Below are 12,148 nucleotides of genomic sequence, written 5' to 3'. Positions count from 1 at the left end.
ACATTTCCATGTAAGTCATGCTGTGAAAGAAAACATAGACAAAAAAAACCCAAGAAAAATAAAGAAAGTAAAGAAAAAGTATCTTTGATCAGCATTCAGGCTCTACCAGTTCTTTCTCTGGAGATGGATAACACCTTTCATCATAAGTCTTTCAGAATTGCCTTGGATCATTGTATTGCTGAGAATAACTAAGTTACAGAATCATGATTTTAAATGCATAGAATAAAATGTATAGGATTACAAAAAATAAATTATATTAAAATGCAACTATCCAATTATCCAAAAAAAAGTTTTAAGACAAGTTCACGGACCCCAGGTTAACAAACAGCCCCTGATGTAGCCCAATTCTGTTACTTTACAGATGAGCAAAATGAAGACCCAGAGGGTAAGTTACAGGCAGAGCCAGGATTAGCAGCTAGGTGGCACAATGAATAGAGACTTGGACCTGGAGTCAGAGAGACCTGAATTGAAAACCTATCTCAGATTCTACTTATGTGACCCCAAAAAGTCACTTAAGCACTCTCTGCCTCATCTTCCTCATCTATAAAATGAGGGTAATAGCACCTACCTTCCAAGGTTGTTGTAAGGATCAATGAGATGATATTCGTAAAGTGCTTTGCAAACCTCAAAGTGCTGTATAAATTCTACCCGCTACTATTAGCACTCAAGTGTCCTGTTGCCTTCTCCAGGGTGCTTTTCAGTGCTGGCTCCATTGGCTTGTACCACAGTGCCTAGCTCATGTTAAGGATTCAGTAAGTGCTAGTTGACTGACTCACTGACTGACTGACGAATTTGGTTAAAGTCCAAGACAAATTGACATCAAATTCTTCTCCACATAATGGATCCCAGATTGCGCCAAGGCAATGGGTCTCCTGAAGGAGTTTGCCCACTCACCTCCTTTCTTCAGCAGGGGGGCCTTGGCTGCTTCTAAGAAGAGCCACTGCTAGGTAAGGAGGGAGGTGAGCACGCCGCACCTCCCATTGCCTTGGGCTCAGCAGTAGAACAGCGTGCGCCGCGCCCCAGCGGGGGCTGCCCGGCAAGGAAGACCTGGCAGCGCTCCTGCGCCTGTTACTCGGCTTCTCTCATGCCAACAATAGATGAAGCCCAATGCCCAGCTGCCTCTGCTTCCTTACGGCCCCTTCCCAGCCCAGGGAATATTGTCAGTGTGGGGAGCAAGTCAGAACTTCGTGGAGGGCTGGCAGGCACGTGCCTAAGACCCCTGTGGGGGAACTAAGCCAACCGCACCGTTAACCAGAGCTGCGGTAAAACCCCACAGGCCTGAGCAAGGAGCCCTGTGCTCTAGTCCGTTTCTGACTTGTATTCAACCTTGGCAAATCCTAACCCTTCTCTGGATAACAGTTTTCTTCTCCCTGAAATGAGGAGGTTGAAATAGAGCAAGGGGCTCTTAGCCTGAGGTCTGTTAACTTGTTTTTTTTTTTTTTAAATACTTTCTGGGTGGAGCAGCTAGGTGGGGCAGTGGATAGAGCACCGGCCCTGGAGTCAGGAGCACCTGAGTTCAAATGCTACCTCAGACGCATAACATTAGCTGTGTGACCCTGGGCAAGTCACTTAACTCCATTGCTTAACCCCCCCCCAAAAAAAAATTCATGCATGTATTTGAATATCATCAGTTTTCTTTATACTCCTATGTATTTTCTTTCATGCATTTAAAAATATCATTTTAAGGAGTCCGTAGGTTTCACCAGATGCCAAAGGAGTCCATTGCACAAAAAAAAAAAGTTAACCTCTGGACTGAATAATCCATAAGATACCTCTTAGCATTAACAGTCTATTTTCTAAAGCCTCTTCCACCTCTAACATTTTATTCTAAGGGCCATTCTATAGCTATGGATCTTTCCAGGTCTGATCCTTATTCTATCATTCTAAAAATAGAGAATCAGTCTAAAGCCAATGTTCAGCAACCAAAGCCACTGGCAGTTACCCGGTTTTTTTTCCTCCTTGCTTCTAAGAAAAAATAAGACATCAGAAGGGCCTCATTACTTGCCAGTCACCAGGGCCAAAGGGAAGCAACTGTGGGATGGTTGTATTCCACTCAAGCCTCAGGATTTCCTGTTGCTGTCTTTCCTAATAATCCATCACCTGCTGGGATTTCCTGAGGTCTTCATCACCTCTACTGCAATATTCCACTAATTAGTCTCCCGTCTCAAGTCTCTCCCCACTCCAATCCCTCCTCTGCACTGCTGCCAAAGTGATATTCCTTGAGAACACGTCTAGCCACGTCACTCTCCTACTCAATAAATTCCAGGGTTTCCCTATTGCCTCCAGCATTAAATAAACTATTTAGGTTTTTAAAATTTTTGCTAACCAGACAGCAATCTATCATTCTAGCATTGTAAAAATTATTCCTGCTTCCCACACTTTAAAATCCAGCAACCTCAGCCTGCTTGTTTGAACACATAGCACATCATCTCCCTGCCTTTGCACTAGCTGTTTGTTCCTCGTGACTGGAATGTACGCTTTGCTCACCTCCACCTCACAGAATCCTTTATTTCTTTCAAGGTTCAGCTGAGCTCCAGCTTTATCTTCTACTCAAAGTCTTTTCCCTGATCCCTATCTGCTAGTGCCCTATCTCCCAAAACTACCTTGTAGTTATTGTACTTATTCAAAATTTACTTAAATACATATATGTAGGTGGATAGAATGTGGGCCTGGAGTTAGGAAAACGCATCTTCTTAAGTTCAAATCTGGCCTCAGATACCTACTGGCTGTGTGACCCTGGGCAAGTCACTTAACCTTTTTACTTCAGTTTCCTCATCTGTAAAATGAGCTGGGGAAGGAAATAGCAAAACACTCCAGTGTTTTTGCCAAGAAAACTCCAAATGGGGTCACAAAGAGTCAGACATGACTGAAAAATGACTCAACAACAGAACAAAAATCTATATGTAGCCCACCCAAAAGGATGTAAGTTTCTTAAGTGTAGGGACTTCCATTTTTGTCTTTGTACCCTCGAGGCCTGCCACATTATCGGTGCATAATAAATGCTTTTTGACTGCTTGATATTTTTTTCCTTCTGCAGAAGCCTGTGGGTGGGGAGGCAGAGGGGCTGATGGGGCTCTCTGGGTATAGGGTGATGGGGCTCAGCAATCCATGGTCCCAGACTGAGCCATAGATCTCAATAGACCTCAGAGACGCTCCATACATCCCCTGAAGGAGGATTTGCCCAATTACCTCTGCTCTTCAGCAGGGGAGCCTTGGCTGCTTCTCAGGAGAAGGAGGTGAGCTTCCCTCCACCTCACATTCATCGGGGCACAGCGGCACAATCTGGTGTATCACAGCATGCCTTGTGGCCCAGCCAGGGTTGCTTGGGAAGAAAGAACTTAGCTCCCCTCACTGGTTTGGAAATACAGAGCCATTTCTCTGGAAAGGAGAAGAGAGGAGAGAAGAGAGGGGAGAGGATGATGGAAAGGAGAGAGGGAAAGGGAAAAAGAAAGAAGAGAGGGAAGGGAAGAGGAGAAGGGGAAGAAGAGAGAAGGGAGAAAAACAGTCAGCCAAAGGAAGCTAAGTGGGAGCATTCTACCTAAGTAAGGGGAGGGGGAAGGGAACAAGCCCTAGAATGAGAGTGAGTCTTGGTTTCAAATTCTTACTTAGCTACTTATTATTATCTTTGTTCCCTTGAGTAAGTCACTTAAACTGAGTTGGTTGGGGTTTTTTTTTGTTTGTTTTTCATGTAAAACAAGGAGATTAGATTAAGTGGTCTTTGAGGTCCCTTTATAGTTCTAAATTCAGATAGGGGTGCCAACCCAGTTGGGAAACTCCAGTTTGGGGCAGGGGAGGTAGCTCACGCAGTGAAAGGAGAAAGAACTGAGTAGCTTCCTGAGTCCTAATGCATGATGGGCTCATCTCTCCCTAGATGCTGGCCTTGTTTTCTCTCTGGGCAGGGACTTTTCTCCCTGCACCATAAGGCTGTCCATCTGGTGCAGGGAGACGGGCCTGTTGTCCATGGTTCTAAGAGTTAATGTTGCAGGAGAAACTATTATTAGCCACATGAATGTTTAATCTCTTCTTCCATCAAGCTCAGCTGTTTTTTACCCTCCCTGGAAGTCATTTGGTAGTTGAACCACAGCCCCCAAGAAGAGACACTGGGCACCTAGCAGGCCATGCGTTGGCAAGGTTTCATAGGCAGCTGAGCCATCAGTCCTTAGGTGAAGGAGGGGGAGGGAATGGGAGAAAAGAGGCCAGACAGAACTGACTACCAGGCTGCCCTCATTCCTCTGGTCAACAGCAGCAGGGTGTCAGTGGAATGAGTCCTAAGTCTTAGAGACAAGAAGCCTGGGGCCTGCTTTGCTGGGACAGTCCTAGATCTGAAAACCTGTGCCTGCCCCCTCTTTCATAGGATCAGGGCCTTTAGGATACAAAGAAACTTTAGCTGTCATCTTGCCAACCCCCTCATTTTACTGAGGAGAAAACCAGGGTAAACCCAAAGAAATTTGGTCATTTGCCAAAGGTCACCCAAGTAGTCAGTGGCAGGCTTAGAACTTGCAGAGGTCCCTCTTTGCACTACTCTCCCCAACCTCTGTTCTGCGGGCATCTTTCACTTTCTATTTACCCTCAGAAGCTCCTGTCTTGCCTTCCCCCAGACTCCTCAGGAGAAATCTCTCAGCTAAAACAGGACAGTAGCTTTTGACTGAGCCCAGCAAAGCCACAGAGGATGCTCCTGTCCTCACCTGGCCCAAGTACTCCTCAGGAACATCTGAGATGATAACTGCCCAGATGAATCGATAGCTTCCAAGAACATAACATGATGCAGTAGAAAGAACGCTAAAGTCAGGAAACCGAGGTTCAAATACTGGCTCTAGAATTTATGTGATCCCAGCAAAACTCTCTAGGCTATTTCATCATCTGTAAAATGGGGTAAATAATAGATGATAAGGAGAGGGATAATGGAAAGAGAGCATGAAGTACTTGGTAGAGTTGGATTCAAAGTCAGAAAGACCTTGGTTCACCTCTCACCTCTGATACATCCTGGTTGTATAACCTGGGGCAAGAGGGAGTTTCCTTATTGGTATGACGCCCATGAAATCACAGGTCTAATAAAAAAATCAAAAATACTGACACCTCACAAAATTATTATGAGGAAAGTACTCTATAAATTTTAAAGGGCACTACTCTTACCAGTCACAAAAGATTGACAGCTAAAAGGGACCTTTGAAAGTATCTGGTCTAACCTCATTTTCAGGAATGAGGAGATTGAGGACTGAAGACACCAAGTGGTTTGCTTAAGGCCACATATTGAGTTAGAAGCTGAGTTAAGACTTGAATCCAACTGACCCCTAGCCCAATAGTCTTTCCCTTACACGGATTGTATTTGCACCACACAGGGTACTAGGATAAATTTGTCAGCTAACAGTGAGTGAGACCTTCTTTGTTAATATCTAGCTCAACAAACATTTAATAAGCACCTACTATGTTCAGGGCCCAATGCTAGGGGGCTGGGCAATGAGGAGTAGGATATAGAAGGGGAGGAAGGGAATGTGCGTTTATATAGTACCTGCCCCACTTCCTGCTATGTGCCAGGCATTACACTAAGCACTTTACAAATAGTATCTTATTTGATCTCACAACGACAAGATGAGTGTTGTTATTATCCTCATTTTACAGTTGAAGAAACTGAGGCAGACAAAGGTTAAGTGATTTGTCCAGGGTCATACAACTGGTAAGTGTCTGAGGTCACATTTGAACTCAGATCTCCCTGACTCCAGATCCAGTGCTCTAATCATTGGCCACTTGGCTGCCTTCTGTAGAGAAGATACAAAGATGAATAATCAATCAACAAACATTTATTAAATAGTACTATGTGCCAGGCAGTATGCTAAGCACTGGGGAGTCAAATAAAAATATGAAATGGTACCACCTCTCAAGAAGTTTACTTTCTACCAGGGAAGATAATACGTATAGAGAAAGAGAAAAAAAAAACTATCACACGCACTAAATTCAAGGTAAATTTTAGGGGGCATGCCCTAGCATCTGGGGCGCTCAGGAACACTTGCATTGCAAAAGGGTCCCTTGAGTAAAGTTTAGAAGGAAATGGGGAATTCTCAAAGTTGGAGGTGAGGGAGAGTGCATTACAGGCAGGGGAAACAGCTTATACAAAAGACTCAGTAATGGGAGATGAGAGACAAGAATTGGAGACATGGTCCTTGTCCTCCTGGAGCTTACAGTCTAGAAAGAAATATAAGGAGAGGATGGAGGCTGGGGGAGGAAGACTGCAGAAATGCAGTCAGAGAGGAGGAGGATGACTGGAAGTTGGGTGGACACTGAGGCTTTCATTGGCATATATTGTATGAGCTTCTCTTAAGAGTCAATACCATGAGGATTTGAGGGAAAGGTGATTCCAAGATTGTAATGGGTATAAAACCTTCCTGACTGTTAGTTGACTGTACCACCTCAACCTTTCTAGTTCCTCTATCTCAGATGTCTTATAAGCCAGGAACGAAGGAACAATTCCAACTCCAAGGCTTGGGTCTTGCCCTCCTCCAGAGATGAACCGGGCAAAGAAAGACAATAGAGGAGAAATCACAGAATATTAAGGCCAGGACAGATAGAATTACAGAGTCAGATCATTGAAATAAACCTCAGAAGTCATCAAATCCAAATGCTTGAATAGGTATGAGGGGGAGGGAGAAGATAGAGAATAAGCATTTATTAAGTGCCTGCTCTAGGGCAGCTAGGTGGCATAGTGAATAGAGCAGCAGGCATGGAGTCAGGAAGATCTGAGTTCAAATCTGGATTCAGACACTTAGTAGCTGTGAGACCCTGGGCAAGTGACTTAACCCGGTTTGCCTCAGTTTCCTCATCTATAAAATAAGCTGGTGAAACCCTTAGGATCTTCCCCTCCCAGATGGATTTTTTTTAACTAGGTAAAAGAGGCCATTCTTTGCACATTTCTTATCTAGCCTTAATCACTGAATGGGCATTGTCAAACTGAGACCAGGAAAGAACTTAACTTAAAAAGGCCAAGGTCCCCCAGTGCATCCTGAGCTATCTCCAGTTGTCCAGATCCATATCTGGCCACTGCACCCAGATGGCTCCAGAGGAGAAAGTGAGATGATGACCTCGCACAGCCCTCCCTCACTTAAATCCAATTTCACTTGTAAGTCATGGCATCACCTGCCTGATGTCATGGTCCTCTTGGAGAATGAAGGACGAACAACAACAAAATGAGCTGGAGAAGGAATTGCAAACCCCTCCAGTGTCCTTGCTGAGAAAACCCCAAACGGGATCACGAAGAGTCAGACAGGACAGTAACTACTCAATAACAAGGAATGCCTCTCCTGTGCCAGGCGCAGTGCCTCATAAACGTTATCTCATCTCATTCCTTCTACCACACGCCTGACCAGGGATCGTTGCCAGTGAAGGGGCACCCACTAACCCCTCCCCTCCATGTCCATGCAACCCACTGCATTTTGGGACAGTTCTAATTATTAGGAAGCTTCCCCTTACTTGGTCGCTAAATCTGCCTCTCTCTGTCTCCTCCCCATTGTTCCTAGGTCTTCTGCATGACAGCCCTTCAAATACTTGAGGCCAGTTTTACATCCCAGTTACCAAAGTCCTGTCTCTCTCTCTCTCTCTCTCTCTCTCTCTCTCTCTCTCTCTCTCTCTCTCTCTCTCTCTCTTTTCCAGGCCAAATAAACATTCTCATTTCCTTCAACCAGTCCTTTTGTGGACCTGGAGGGTCTAACTCTTTTTTTTTTCAGTTAGATGCTGGAGGGCCTAACTCTTCCTTACCCCCTACCCCCACCCCAAGAAATGATAATCCTTTTATTTCAGGAAGAAAAGAAACAGAGATAGATAAATGCCCTTCTTCCCTCCCTCCCCCTAAATTAGAGCATTTGGGGCTCCACTGAGTTCCTCACAGGCCCAAACCTTCCTGTATCCCTTCCTTCAGAGTCATAAGATTTGAAAAGTTAGCTATGTTCTTTTCTACAATTCAAACCTACCCTGAGAGCAGGGCAGGGGTGACAGATGTAAGGAAAGAGATACCCCTCCTTAATATACTAGAGATCCTTTTCTCCAAGAAAAGATGAAAGTCTAGATGATTGGAGTAGGGAGGGGGAAAAAATGGAGGTATGTTATTTTTGGGGGGTCAAGTGGAGGGCTGAAAACAATTTCTCTTTAACCTGACATATTTATATATTTACCGTATATACGAGAATGGAGTAAGGTCTGGGTGAAGTCAGTTCTCAAAATGGGGAAAGAGAGAGAGGAGAGACACAGAGACACAGAGAGAGAGATACAGAGAGGGAGGGAAGGAGGGAGGGAGGGAGAGAGATAGGCATTATCACACTTCTTTCCTTGGTCATAGTCCTTCTCTACCCACCCAATTTCTCAAACAACAACTGGAAAAAGTGAAGGAGCAGGAAATGATAGGAGTCAGAGAAAAAAGGAATGTTTGAAGGATTTCAGCCCACAGCTCTCTCCAAAAGGAAATTGAGAGAGCACGGGAAGGGCATTCCACAGGGGAAAAGGGTCTGAACGTGTGTGGACTTTGAAGCAATCAGCCATGCCTTGGCAGGCATGGTGACCCCACAACATACCTCCCATTGGGGTGGGAAGCTATGCCAAACCCATCTTCTCCAGGACACTTTGAGGTGACTCATCTTCCTCCTGTAGTAAGATCTGCTTGTTCTATAGCCTTTAGTACATTTTTCTTAGAGGTATCCTGGACATCACCACCCATCAGAAATTCATCCAAGATGAAGTTGGAGATGATGTCAAGTTCAGATACACTGCCAAAATATTTGTCCAGGAGTTCCACATATTGGTGGATCAGTTCCAGTGTGATGAGGTCATTATCTTGGCCCTCAATGGCACAGCAGAAGTAGAGACTGGCGTGTATCTTATAGACAACTTTGAGGTCTCTCCACTCCAAGAAGCTGCACATCTTGGGCTTTCTGGCCAGGATGACCTGCATAAGCTCTCGAACCATCATTTTCCTCTCCTTGTCTGACACAGCCAGGTACCATTTCTGCATCTGCAGCTTCCCCTCCTGAACTGAATAGCAGCATGAGCCGTATCATCTTCCTCTGCCCCGTGCCATTCCCCACAGACAGGCACGGCAGCTAAGGCTGAGCCTTCTGTGTCTCCTGTCAGAACCCCCACACCCACACGTGACCCAATGCTAAGGCTCTCCAGGCCCCCCCCTTCCCCCTGCTGATCCAGGACTGTGCGGCTTGAGACACCCCCTTCCTGCAGTCCCTACTGACAGGGGCCAGAGGAGGGGGAAAGGCAAGATCGGGGTTCCACCAGTGGCTGCTCTTCTTCCTTGACCTCCTCTCCTTACCCCTCCTATCCCTTGCAGGCCTGCTGACCTGGGGAGGGCACTGGGATTGAGACCTAACCTTTCTTGTTCAAACTCCCTGTCCTGGAGTGCTGAGGTCCTATTACTGACTGTTACACATGTCTCCCTACATCTAAGCAGACTCTAGCCATGTTTCACTCTATTCACCTCACCTAAAGCCTTGCTACCATTGGAGTACCCTCTTTTCACCCCTCCCCTCTCCCTTTCCAGTTCTGGAACCATAACCAAATAAAATAGCCATTCCTACTAGAAAGGTGTGTCATTCTATGCCGTGAGAGTTCCACCACTCCAGATCTCCCACCACTAGTAACTTTCTGAACCACTTTGCTTTGGCCTGGAGCCAGTGCCCAAGTAAGCTGTTTTTCCTCACTAGAATGTAAGCTACATGAAGGCAAGGACCAGCTTGGATTTTGTCTTGTTATCCTTAGCTTAGTTTTACCATGTGTTTGAAACAGTGAATATTTAACAAATGCTTTTTCATTCATGTATGGCCTCCAGCTCTCCAGACATCCTGGGTTGCTCTCCTCCTTAGAACAAAGTATGTTTAAGAGTGGACCGACCCCTTCAAATTATGTTGTTTCAGAGGTGGGAAGGACTGAAGAACACAAAATGTCAGAGCTGGGGGAACCTTGAAAACAGATCAGAGCTAGAAGCAAACTTAGCGATTTTATGGTCCAAACCTTTCACCTTACAGCTGAAGAAATTAAAACCCAGAGAAGGGAAATAACCTGTCCACGCTGTGAGCAAGTGAACAACCACTAGAAGGTGGGGCCTTCTGACTTCTGATCCAGTGTTCTTTGCACTTTGACATTAATGGTGTCAATTGTGATAATGGAAAACAGAGAAATTAATTGTCCCACAGAAGGACTAAATCTACCATTAGCAGGTAGTATAATGGCCTCATTCGGAAGATCATAGATACAGAGCAGGAAGGAAACTAAGAGGCCATTGAACACACTGCCCTCCCCCCAACTTTACATTTGAAGAAACTGAGGCTGAGTTCAAATGACTTGTCCAGGATTACCCGTCTACTAATTCTCTAGGACAGGATTTGAACTCATGTATTCTTGACTTCAATCCCACTGCACCAGGGAGCTTCCTCAGTTATTGAACTAACTGGGCTTAGACAAAGGTAAAAGAATCCATCTTGTTCTGCCACCTGGGTACCCTGAGCTAAGATTTAGTCACTTCTAGCTTGATAGGAGTTAAAGGAATACTGTCATAGAGCAAGTTCAAATCTGGCCTCAGACTGTTACTAGCTTTGTGACCCCGGGCAGATCATTTAACCCTGTTTGCCTCAGTTTCCTCATCTGTAAAACGAGAGGGAAATGGCAAACTACTCCAGTAATCTTTGTCAAGAAAACCCCAAATGGAGTCATGTGGAGTGAGATGTGACTGAACCACAGGAAGCCCATATATTGGCAGCTTATTCTTTTAAGTGGGCTCTCAATGATCATATGCATTGGTCCTCTTCCCCCTCCCCTCCTGATAGAGTTCTCTTTATCATTAAATAGCCTTGGGATAGTTGTCTGCCCCTGACACAGCCCAGCCAGGAGACAGAAACAGATAGCTACGGGAATCGCAGACCATTAGGGCAACTGCCTCCTGCCAACTTATCTGTTCCTAAACACAGCCCCCATCCTGAAGCCTTGGGACTCTTGCTTTATTCCTCTGGCCCCAGGCTGGAAACCTCAGATGTAGCTGTCACTCTGAGCCTGGGATCCTTAGCAGACTTTTCATGAGTGTATCTTGTCACTAGCCAGATTGTAACTCCCTGAGGACAGGGACCCATTTCTTACATGTCTTTGTCTCCTCTGCAGGGCCCAGTACTGCACAGAAGGCATGTGTAATGTCTGAGGAATGGAAGAGGGAAGGGATGTCTCATAGGGCAAATTCCATTTGTAACAGGGAAGAAACATGTACCGGAGCACAGGGTTTGGAGTCCAGAGCAGTGGTCTACGAGGTAAGGGACAGGGCCCATTGGAGAATCATCATTTGATCCCAAGGGATAAATGAGAAACCTGTTAGAGGGTTTAGGTTGCCCCCCCACCTTCCCGTGGGAGCTGATTATAGGGTTTGCCTGCAACACAATTATACTTACCCTTTCCCCGCAAAATTCCTTTTCTCAATCCCCAATCAAGCAAGCAAGCATTTATTAAGTGCCTGCTATGTGCCAGGCACTGTACTAGGTGGGGATACAAGTACAAAGAATAAAATAATGACTTTCCATCCATTGTTGTTCAGTAGTTAGTTTTTCAGTAGTATCTGCTTTTTGTGACCCCATTTGGGGTTTTCTTAGCAAAGATACTGGAATGGTTTATGATTTCTTTCTCCAGATCATTTTACAGATGAGGAAACTAAGGCAAACAGGGTTAAGTGACTTGCCCAGGGTCACACAGCTAAGTAAGTGTATGAGTCCAGATTTGAACTCAAGAAGAGTAGGGCCCATCCTGACTCCAGTTCCAGCACTCTGTCTACTGCACCACCTAGCTACTCATCAATTAATAAGCTCCTATCTCTCCCTTCTGAGTTCGGAGTCTAGCCCTTACAGGAAGTTATAATCTAACCACTACTCAGGTACTGTCAACAGCAGCAGCTGCTCATGAGCCATAGGGAAAATTCCCCTGCCTCCATCATGCCTACTGACTGCCCTCCATATCTGTGCTATGAGTGATTTGGTGACTGTGGAGGGCACTCACAGACATTGTCCTCTGTGTTCAAGGGTAACAGTCAGGGAGTATGAGCTCCTATCTTTTTTGTTTTGAGTGGGACAAAGTGACTCTCCTAGGATGGGTAGTAATGGAAAAGTTGTCATCTGTGTCTCAGATC

General features: G+C 45.4%; 1 pseudogene; it reads right to left on the bottom strand.

Moving 5' to 3' along the window:
- Positions 1-8,614: 8,614 nt before the first annotated feature.
- Positions 8,615-8,992, bottom strand: LOC110211298 (AP-1 complex subunit sigma-1A pseudogene; annotated as a pseudogene).
- Between the last annotated feature and the right edge of the window lie 3,156 nt (positions 8,993-12,148).

Source organism: Phascolarctos cinereus, unplaced genomic scaffold, assembly GCF_003287225.1.
Source record: "Phascolarctos cinereus isolate Bilbo 61053 unplaced genomic scaffold, phaCin_HiC Scaffold_2;HRSCAF=192, whole genome shotgun sequence".
Lineage (NCBI taxonomy): Eukaryota > Metazoa > Chordata > Mammalia > Diprotodontia > Phascolarctidae > Phascolarctos > Phascolarctos cinereus.
This window is presented reverse-complemented; position numbering and strand designations above follow the sequence as displayed.